Below are 12,166 nucleotides of genomic sequence, written 5' to 3'. Positions count from 1 at the left end.
GTGCGTGGCGGGGTCCTGCCCCATGAGTCGCACACCGTGTCTTTGTTCATCGGATGAGACGGGATGTACCCCCTGTAACGAAGGCGGCAATTCACATTGTGACAGAGGAACCACAATGCTAGGACGCAGCTGGAAAATTAATCTTTCAGTGCTGTTTCTCCTGGGACTTCTGCGGCTCCCCAGCCATCTGCGGGTCAATGAGAGACAACTGGTAGCATCTGGCAGACATAGTCGCAGAAGGTGAAGTCACTAACTAACGTGAGGGTGGATGGGGATCAGGCAGGGCAGTTACATTTGGGGCAGCAGGTCAGAGTGCACAAATCTCACTAATTTGTGTGACTCAAATGAATAAGATTCAAACCCAGCAGCTGGAGACAATACAGCGGGAGCCATTGTCTAAGAGTAAAAAGGTCTGCTGGAGCTGCATGGGCCCATGCCTTGGTTACATGTTTCCATCAGTGATACAACAGTGACACAGTAGTATGCCTCCCACAGGTTTATCCTGGTGTCATGAGGACCTGCTTCCTTGAGCACCACGGCTTAGAGAGCTGTTCTCCAAATGTCCCAAGCTGTCTGCCCTGTGACCTTACGTGTTTTATGGCACTACTCTTCATGCTATTTATGCAGCCTGGAGAGCAGATCTCCCTGTTTGAACAGGGAACACACCCTTCATTTCTCTCTCTCTCTCACATGGACACACTTGAGCAGTCTTTCTCTAGTTAAATTTTCACTGTTCTAGCATGGAGAGAGTACTAAAAAAAGTTGAAGTAAATAATTTCCTATATATTAATTGGGCAAGCAGTCTATGTGAAGAGAAAGTCAGCCCTTAATGTCAATCTTTTAGCTCAGTCTTAAGTATAACCTATAGAGAGAAGATTCATATTTTTATTGCAGTAAACAGTGCCCTTTAGTAGGCAAACAGCTGGTTAGAAACTCCCCTGATGAAAAAAATAATCTGGCTCCCCTGGATGAGGAGTGTCTAGTTCAAGAAAATGGAAAAGTTCAAATGGAGGAAAAAAAAAGGGGCAAATAATAACAGTAGTAATAGTAATAATTACTCACTTTGGAGCAGCCACAAATAATTATTTTGAGTGGGAAACATTATGTCAGTATGGGCAATGCACCCAAAGAGAAGTACTCCCTCTTTTGGTTCATATTCTCCAACTCCACAATATATTGAGTTTAATCTTCCTTATTTCCACTTCTAAAAGACTGGTGTTTGGGTTGTTTTTTCCTGTATGCACACTGAAATGTCACTGGTTTATAAGCACCTCTAGTTCCAGTATTTTATTCTGTATACAACAAAAGAGATTAAGATTGCCTTATCCTTTTACTTACAATCACATGCACCAATACAGCAATGTAGATCCTGCAGGAAGACTAATTAAAGCAGTGTGGATAAAAGAAGAATGCACCAGTGGCATCAACTATACACTGGAAAGGAGAGGTGTACAAACATACAGAATTTTAGTTATAATCATCACAGCCATAGATCAACCAGCCTATGGGAGATATTCTTACTGTAATGCATTTCCTCAGTGTCTTTTGTTTGACAATAGTCAGAGATGACAAGTGATCAGGAAGAAGAAATGCAACATGATATTTTTAAATGCCTTGTCAGTGTTTTTAATTCTGCCAAAAAACAGAGGTTTTATAGAATCATAGAATCAGTCAGGGTTGGAAGGGACCACAAGGATCATCTAGTTCCAACCCCCCTGCCATGGGCAGAGACACCTCACACTAGATCAGGCTGGCCAGAGGCTCATCCAGCCTGGCCTTAAACACCTCCAGGGATGGGGCCTCAACCACCTCTGTGGGCAACCCAGTCCAGGCTCTCACCACTCTCATGGTGAAGAACTTCTTCCTCACATCCAGCCTGAATTTCCCCACTTCCAGCTTTATTCCATTCCCCCTAGTCCTATCACGACCCGATATCTTAAAAAGTCCCTCCCCCATTATGTGTAGAAAGGGGGATGAGAAAGCATCTTTCAGTGTGTAAATCCATTACAAGTGTGTGATCTTGGGCAGCCCTCATATGAAGAGGGAATATCTGGCTTCATATGAAGATCATGGTACTGGGAAGAATCCTAGCAGAGCTGCACCTCTTGGAAGCAGCTGACACAGCTTTCACAGCATTTTGGACCACTGCTAACTGTGGTCTTTGGAGACTGGAGGTAAGGTACAGAGTATGTAACTACAGAGCTAGCTCATTTATAGGAAAGTGTATGCTGCCAGAACTAAGATGACTCCCACAGCAGTTGGAAGGCAATTAGTGGCATCTGGGATGGTCACCACTGACCATTTCATGACATTTCACAGCACTTAAAAGAGAATCCTGTGACTTACAGCAAGGATGAAAAGTTGAGCTGTATGATGGTGAGAGAGCACTTACATGGTGGCTGATGACTGCGTCCATGGCAGTGTGAATCAAACTGACATCTGGCAGAGTTAATAACAGAAGGCAACTGTTAGACATCTCCAACTAACTGCCTGAAGAAGTGAGCTGGGCACTGGCTGCTGAAGCAGCACCTCTTGCTCCTGGGGACAGTGGGGTATGTTTGCAGGTGGTGGCAAAGAAAAGGGGAGAAAAGAGACTATCATGGAAAGTGGAGGAGGTGAAAGTGGAACAGAGATTTGAATTTTGGCTGACAAACAAACAAAAAATGATACAGAGGAAAGGAAAAATGTGTGAGCTATAGAAGATGACAAGTTAGAAACATACCAGGAGTTTCAAAGCAAAATGTGCTGGCTGCAGGAAGGGAGGCTAAGGTCAGCAAGTACAGAACGCAATTCTGTAGTGGTGCAGGAAACGGGTAGCAGAAAAGAGCCCAGGAATGGAGAGGGATGAGAAAAAGATGGAGAAACTGAAAAGATGCAGAGAAGATGAGAAGGATAAACCAGATCTAGATTTGTAGTCTAAAGACAGAAAACAGAAAAAGCAAAATAAAGCATATAAAGTCAACTGAAGGAAACCAGAATAAAGCAAAGAGAGAAGGAAGAAAAATGGATTAAGAAATTAAAAGAAAAAATAATAAGGGTAAGTTAAAAAAAAATTGAAAATGTGGTCACTTTGATTTAGATTATGTATGCTTCATACAATTTTTCTCCATTTCCCACTATGAAAAAGAGATACAATGATGTATGTAGGAAATAGGGCTAAATTATATTAGTTGATCTTGCATCTCAGGAAAAGGGGTATCTCTTCTGAAAAAAAAAATTCCATCAAAACAATAGCTGTTGGTTTCTTTTTCATTCCAGAAATGGATCCATGTCCTACTGTTCTGTCCTCTCTCCCCTTTCTCTCTTTTTCTCAGTTTTTAGTCTGTGCCTCAGACATTTCGACATCTTTAATTCCGCCCCCATATATCAAACTTAAAGTTAGTTTAACTACTGGATTTAAAGGAAATATCTTATAAAATGTCATAGTTTTAGGCTTGTGTGGGATTTGCTTTCTTAATTAGTACCTCAACTGTGTTCTTAGTAGAACAGGCATAAACCTGCATTGTTCCAGTGCATTTCCCAGCAGCCCAAGGGCGTTGCACAGTCAAGATAAAATATATTTTACCAAAAAGGTGGTGATGGCAAAGAGCTTAAACTTCTTATCCACTGTGAATTGCTGCTTATTTCAGTGCTTAAACTGTATGAAATAGAAATATAAGAAGAGGAAATGTTTGTGTGAGTTTGGCTGAAAACCTACACTATTTTGTACAGGTATGGTGTCAGTATCTGAAATTAAGCTTTATCTATAGAGATTTAAAAAGCAGCATTTTGAAATACATACTAGATTAAACAGGCTTTTAAGCTATACTTTATAACCAACTTTATTATGAATATACTCACATTAAAATAGTAGGTTTTTATATATGCATTCAATACCACTTCTCACACTGTAGTAGGCCTTTAACTCTTTTCCCTGTAAATCAATAATTTTATACAGGAAAAGACAGTTCTTTGCTATAATTCCTTTTTGTATTTGTGAAACTCCAATGTTAAAATTACAAAGAAACACTGGAGGATTTTTCTGTTTGTGTAGCACTTCTATGTGGAAGATTCAGATTCCCATGTGGGGATTCAAATTACCAGTCTGACTTCTAAACATTTCAGGTTTTTTAAGATAGGTTCTTAAGATATCCACTTAAATTTAGAGGATAAGCCAACAATACTATTCCAACCTGTCCAGTATGTTTGTACCTCATGACCTGCTTCTAAAAGTTGTATTTGATTGCCTGAACCTATAGAGGTTAGAGGTCTCTGGGATGCTTTTGAGGCAACAGAATAAGAAAGAACATATAGCTACTTGTTTTTATAAAACTGAAATATCTTGGGCATGTCTAACATATTTTATTAGAGTGAACTCAAACTGTCACTGCAGACTTTTTTCACACACACTACTACACTACAGTGTCTACTTTACAAGCTGTGCAAATGAGACTGAAAAATCATACTCAGTACTAGACATAAGACCAAGAACACACCCAAAATCCTGTCTGCTGCTGCCATTCATTTCATGTTTGAAGCATAGGGGGACTGAGCAGTTAGAGAAGTGCAAATACCTTTTCTGCTGAGGCTTTCTGCATCACAAATGGCAAAATGAAGTTATCCTGGATAACCAGGTGGTGGCTGTGGAAGCTGGAGATAATTTTAAGAGATCCTTTCTTGAAGACAGGTAAATGGATAAAGTATGTGATATAAAAAATCTTGACAAAGATGAAGTTTGCAGTTTGGTCACAGAAAATAAAGGATGAAGTCTTAAAAGCCAGACCTAGATTCTAAAAAAGGTGTTTAGACATCTCTCTTCCATTCAAATGAGTAAGAGGATTGAGACCTAAGTTTAGAAATAATTAGGGCATAAAGAGAGATAGTTGTCTATCTAGGACAGTGGGGAGCACCGAACAGAGCCTAAAATACAAAGTTCTGTTAGGAAAAATCTCTGACTTTTTTTTTCCCCCCCCTGCATAAGCAGCTTTTTCTGTTGGGTACTGTTGTGCTGAGGTGAACTCAAGCCTCTGTATATCCTTCTCACAGCTGCAGTGGTGTGAGGGGATGGGATGAAAGCGGAATTTCATAAAGATTTTTTCAGGCATGAAGTGAGCAAAAGGCTGAGTAAAGAGCATGTGGAAAGGTGAATAGGAATAATAAATGGAGAAAGGAGGCAAGAAATGGTCTTTGAGGAATTAAATGCTGCAAAGAAGGAATTAGACTGCAAATACAGATTTTGTGGGGTTTCAGGTTTATGCATCAACTGGGGTAGTAAAAATCTAAGCATTTAGCTTTGTGCCCAACTTTCCAAGAGGTTCATGAGCTGTAATGATAACCAGTGATATAAATCACTTCTAGGCTGAAAAGAGTCCAAGTTACAACTAGACTATCACAACTGACCTACTTGGTACACCTGACACTAGTCTCAGTAGAGACACTAAGAAACAGATGGGAGTACAGCCTGATACCTCTGTCTGTGAACAGTCTTTTCAGAACAAAATCATATTTTGGAGAGTATAGGTTGTATTCAGCATACAGTTCAGCCCCCTGGATGTTACAGACTAGGAAATTTCACCATGCCATGCACAGAAATCTATCTTTACTAATTGATTTTGGCTAAAATTCCAGAAGGCTCCGTAGCAGTGTTTCTTTAAGAGCTCTTCCTCTCTCCCTATTTCTCTCCACAAATTGCTGAACACACTCAAGCTATCAGCACTGAGCTCTATTTCGTTGGCACCTAGGCTTGAACGGGATTGAACCAAGCCCCTGCTGCCCAGTTCTTGCTAGTGCAAATCAAATCACAGGACAACATATATCACTGGGCTGAGAACACAGACGAAGGAGCTCCTTTGTGAGATGTTTTTGCAAAAATTTGCAAGATTTCTTTCTTTTGGGTGGACTCGGTTCTTGAGCCAAAGAAATTAATCACCCTCTCCTTTCGTGTTTTATAAACCAGCTAGTAAATTCTGCCTCTTTTTGCCCAGCCAGGTAATAGATCATTTTACCTAGGCTTGGCAGTGGACTGTTCTGCCCCTGCATGACATCTACTGCACTTTTCAAAGCTTGAATTGTTCATGGACTTTTAAAAGGCATGGTTCAGAAATGTCTTTGAAGATGTGAATTATTAGTCACTGTCTTACCTGATACAGCATTCTTCTTTTGTATTTGTTATTTTACTTTTTAAAAATACAACTAAACCATTTTTGGAGTTTAATGTGTATAGGTTTTAATTCATTTTAGGTTACAGATACGAAGATAAGGTAATAGGATTTTAGTGTAGTTTTAGAAAGTAACTAATTTTTGTAGGACAATAATCTGACATTTAATCTTCCTCACGTTTTAGAGGCTAAACTGGAAATGAGCCTTCACATAAGACAGCAGTGTCTTTCTGGCTGCTCAGGTCTAACTCATGCTTCTTATCATTGTTGTATCTGTGTTTCTTTATTACTTGATGTATGGCGAGGGTTTTATTAGCTAGTGCACTTTAAACCATGTTTGTGCTCTATAAAGTAACTCTAATATTAACATTTGAGATTTGACATTTGAATTTTCTCAATTCATATTAACATCCTTAATTTTTTTTCCAGAGACCTTCATGACTCTGCATTTTACTGAGCAGCATCCTTAACATTTACTGTACCAATGACATCATCTGTGACAAACTTCTAAAGGCTATCTGGGATGTACAGCTGTCAGTAAGACGCTTTGAAGATGAAAGGTTTGTGCAAGTATAAATCAGAGCATAAATTGGTCTAAGGAACGTTAATAATTGATGGAGAAAGAACCCCATGTAGAGTTGAGGATGAGGTTGCGAGTTGAAGCAAAACATACCTTCTTTTAGTCTGAACTGAAAGATATCTGATATTTGCATCTGCAAGAGAATGACCTGGAAGCCCAAAGTGACATAGCACTGAATAACTTTTCAAACAGCCAGCTGAGCTGTGTCAGGATAATGATGCACTATCTTCACAGGGCAAGAGTTGGTGATTCGCTTCCTGTGAGATGCAGGTGGCTCGTTACCCCACCTGGATATAAAAGTGGATAGTGTAGCTCATGTAGGAGAGAAGCTTTCTGAAAGCTTGCACTTAGAGTACCTAGAGAGTGACAGAAAAGCTTTAGGAAGGGGGCAGCTTGGTTTTGCACAGACTTATTTTTTTTTTTTCTCTTTCAGTCAGTGGAAATGCTGGTAAGAGTAGAGGGGTAGGAGCTTTTGTGGTCACACCAGCACCTGTACCAATGTGCAGCTTCACAGCTTTTTAAGTCACAAGGATGTTACGTTTGATAGGTTCTTGTTGGAAAAAAAGGTGTGGCAGGGATGGCTTCAGGCTGCCAAGTTGTTCAATTCTACTTAGGTGGCTTCATGTCAGAGAGTAGTAATGAATGAGCAAACTTACTGACCCACCAAACTATACACAGCAGCAAATCCAGCTCCTTCTTTGGCTCTGCTGAAAATAATTAAAAGGAACAAGTTTTAGTTTCATAAAAACAATTTGTCATTTTTACACAAGAACAGACAAGCTGTCTGTTGCTTCGTTAACTAATCCCCTTTCCTAAACAAGATGTTGTATTTGTTGTCTGCCATTTTGTCTGGTCGCTAATAAATGGTTACTTTAAACAGATGGATTTGCTGGATGGATAGGTAGAAAATTAAGTGATAGTATCAGCAATTCTTGTTGTACTTCTTCCTGTGCTAATGGAAGAGTGCTGCATGAAACCCCTACAGAGAAAAACTGACAATGAGGAACAAGTTACAATAAAAATGAGACCCTGTGAGTGTGTAATTCCCTTTGGGTTGAAAGTTTTCCCCATTTTCTCTTTTGAGAGGTAAAATATTTGTCTGACTTGCTTCAAAGCATGTACCAGTTTCTTCCGTCAACTGTAGGAACACATCCCATATTTAATTGAATTATTGGATTTGTTTGGAGTTTCAAAGGAGTTTAAAAAAATGAGCAAAAGCTCACTAAAGGAATAGGGGCAAGTCCTTGAACTCTGCCTCCAACAGAATGTATTTTAGGTAGTGCAAGAAAGTAACCTGTAGTATGAAATCACATCCCTAACTATTAAAGACTGCCAGAAAACTCAGAAACACCCCTTGTGTAATAGCCTTTCGTGCTGTGTTTTCATTAAGTCTGGGCAGCTCAATAAAGAAGCTGCAGCATGATTTATTTTAATCAGTTATTACAGAGAAGTCATTAAAAAACACAACTTGGCAAAGTCTTGCTTACATATTCTTTGCATTCCAAATCCACAAAATGTTTAGATAAAATCTCATTTCATTACCACCAAAACAAACCTCCTTTACTAGATTTCTTTCATTTTTTGCTTTAAATAATGTTTTCATACCTCTTCTGTCTACATTTGCTTCCCCGTTCAGTCTCTTCTGTGTCTGTTTTCTTTACAATGTTACTAAGATTGGTCAGGTTGCTCTGTGGAATCCTATCATGCCATAAAGATTACTAAGAGCATTTAGAAGACTATGAACTAGAGATGGAGAAGGGAAAACGATTTGGCTGTTTTTGTCATCTAAAGACAACATTCAGAAACACTTGCACTTGTTATCATTCTTTCAGTTCAGATCTGCAACAGTCTGGATTTTGACATACGTATAGTACATATGCTGAAAGTTTTACCAACTTTGTGGCCTGTTAGTTTCATTTGACATTTCTTGTTGTTGAGCTCAAATGTGTGTGTCCAGGCACACACATAATCCTCTTTTTAACTAAATCCTGTGTTTTAAAATAGTACCATCATGGGGCTATGGAATGATTTAGAGAGGGGCACAGGGACAAAGAATGTGCTCAGCTCTGTTCCTGTAATGTACAGTCTCTAGGCATGGTGATAAAACAAATGCTTATCAAATTCCATAGGACAAATGTTTTCATCTACAGCAACTGCTGCTCCATAACCAATGTGGCATTAACTATACCTGTTCTTATCACTGACCAAGAACAAAAAAACAAACAAACAAACAAAAAAAAGGAAGATTTATCTTCAGTTCTTTCACTTATTTTTATTTATGGGTTTTTGAAGGTGAGGGAGGGAAACATACTAAAAAAGAAAAGAGGATAACATCAGTTGCTGTAACTGGTCAATTGTTAAACAAGTGTCCAATAAAGCCTGTTTTTGATGGGGCAAATAGCCATGATCTAAGACTGCTGTGTCATGGTATTGACTGGAAAAAAAAACAAGCAGTCTTCAGTTCTTGAGGGAGGATCTAGTTTTCAGAGCACAAGCCACTCTGCTTTGGGTGCACAGAGTGGTGAGCACAACAGCATTGCAACACTAAGGGTCCCATCTCCTCTGGCTCTTGGCTTTATCTGATACACAGAAGAGTACTAGAGAGCGGAGAAAGCTGCACACAGCAGAATCATGGACAGGAGAACAGTACATTGACACTGAAAAGCAAATTTTCTGTGGCCTTTACGTCTTGATTTAAGCCATCCTAACTATACCCCTTAAGAGTGACCCAAGTGATCATCACCGTATGATCTGTATAAAGCTTGATAGAGCTGTGAGCTGAACAGAAGCTACCTTCTGGAGGATAAAAGTTTCTGTCTGGAGGCAATGAAACATTGTCCATTGTTTTTTAAAAATTGTTAGGAGGTGGAAAATTGCAACCTAGGAGTAGAGGAAGAGGACCATGTGATGTGCTCTGCTCAAAAAGTAAACTGTGGAGAGTGGTGGAGAATGTTAGTGAATGATGCTGGAAAGCTCAGGGAAGAACTAAAACAGTACTTATTCAAGAGGTTGAAAAAGAATCCAGAGCTGGAATATTGTAGTATCAGCGTGCCATTTAGGTTGTCTAAGGGTGCATTGTTGACAAAACATCCCTGGCAATGTAATACTTTGCTCACAAAGCATTCCAGAAAAATGGAAGCAAGAACTACCAAAGTCACCTATTTCAAACATATTCTCACAAATCTTGACTGTAAAATGTGCAAAGCGGTTTCCCAATAATGAGACCCATCACTAAGCACATTTTCTTGGCATATTCTGTTAGAGTATCACTTGGAAATAGTGATTCTATTTTCCAGAAGTTACTGTAATTTGCTTAAAGTGAAAAGCATTTCCATTTTGCCCAGTCAGTTTCAATAGTTGGTGAATTCAAAAGAAGTAGAATTATTGAAGCTCGTTGTAGTGACCAGAAGGAGCACTAATCTTTTAATACTTAATAATATTTTTTCCCCATTAATAATGTAGACATGGGAGAGGTTTTTCAGAATGGGTGAAACACAAATCTTTGTTGACATGCCTGCTTCATGTCTCCCCCTCAGACATAATTCTGAACACTCAGATGACTTGCTTCAAAAAATATCTGCTGGCTGCTGGAGTGTGCAGTTGGAAGCTTCCACCTTCCTGTAAAAGTGCCCCTTCCTCTGAGCAACGTTCCCTAGCTCTTCCCTTATCAATGAGACTGGATATTGATACTTCCTATCCTGGCAGGCAGTAACAAACATGACAGGTTAGATTAAGGGCAGTTGGGAAGGAAAATCAGTATTCCACATCTATTCTATACTGTAAATCCCTGAAGGCCTTTAAACAATAATCTTAATCCCACAGTATATTCTCTGCACATCTTTTAGGCACAAGATGTTGAACTGCATGGACTTTGCAGTCATAGTCAAAAAAGAAGAAAAAAAAAAAAGAGGACCTCTAAACTGTCACATAACATATTTATTCAATCCCATCTCACTTAAATAGGGGGTGGTTTTGCCATACCTCTTCCACAGCAGCACTGTGCTAGGTATTCTGTCCAGAATGCTGAACTGCAAAGGGCTGGTGCTTCTGTGGCTACCAGAAACAGTCTAGTACAGCTTGGGATATACTGTCCTTAAGTGGAAATAGGAATGTGGGTAGGGATGATTATTATAAAATAAAAAAGGACTGAACAGCTCCTTTGCAAATCTTCTGTTCACCTCATTATTTTAAAATGCAAGGATTAAGACCTTTTCCTGGAGCCTAGCATACTTAATTTTTAATATTAATCCCTGATTATTAGGAGCATTAGACTTCTTCAGGGATTTACCTAAGGGCAGTTGAAGTACAGGGGATGATTTTAAGAGCGAGACTTTAACAGTATTTGATATTCCAAGGAGAAGACAATAAGGACTGTAGACTGCAAAGCAGCACTGGTTTTATTCATCTTCACATGCACACCTGTAGTAAAACTGCATGTGCCCCTAAATTCGAAGTTAAACACTTAAAGCAGGAATATTTTTCCTATGGATTGTCAAACATTTGTATTCCAGATGCATGTGAAGTCTGCTGGCTTTGCTTAACGTTTGTTAGCACAGACTTATGCCCATTTGCAGAAGAGCCAGCACGTAGACTTCCAACTTTACTTACTGGGAGCTTCTGTACAGGATTGTATCATCTTCAACCAGGGCTCTACTCCATCTCCTCAGGACACTGTATTTCTCAGATTGTCCATTGAGCTCTTGAGCTCCCTCCCAATAATTGGAAACAGTGTACAAGTTAGACAGGTGGGATGGGATACTGACTACAGTGACAGTGAAGCTGTCTGAATAAAACCAAAATTTGTGTGGATTCTGTTATCTTGTTTGAATGAACCTGTAGAACCAAGGTATCACTGATTAAAACTCAGCATTTTAAAATCAAAACTCAGCAGCTCTCAGCAAAAAAAATTCACCAGTCAAAACCCTCACTATCAGTTTTTCATCTGTTTATTGATAGGACTTTAGTATTCTGACTATTCAGTTAAGACTCACAGGAGCTGCATACAGACAATGAAAAGCAACTTTCCTTCCCACAAACCTCTGAAACTCTGATATGTTCCTTATCACCATAATTCATACTGCTGTCATCTCTGTCAGGGGTTCCTGTAATGAATTCTAGGCTAAACACGTTTTTAGAAAACACATGGAAATAACTGCATTTCCACTTGTATCTTGAGACACAGCCTCTATGCCATCATCTACATAGAGTGGGGAAAAAGTGTTTTAAATAATATAGTAAAAAGAGCAGGTTCAAAGAACTAATAATCCTCCACTTTTCCTGTATAGCTTCTGCTAGCTTCTACACTTTGACACTAGATCATAGAATCATAGAATCAAGAAGGCTGGAAGAGACCTCAAAGATCATCGAGTCCAACCTGTCACCCTAAACCTCATGACTATCTAAACCATGGCACCAAGTGCCACGTCCAATCCCCTCTTGAACACCTCCA

The sequence above is a fragment of the Indicator indicator genome, chromosome 24 (assembly GCF_027791375.1).
Source record: "Indicator indicator isolate 239-I01 chromosome 24, UM_Iind_1.1, whole genome shotgun sequence".
Taxonomy (NCBI): domain Eukaryota; kingdom Metazoa; phylum Chordata; class Aves; order Piciformes; family Indicatoridae; genus Indicator; species Indicator indicator.
Note: the sequence above shows the minus strand (reverse complement) of the source record.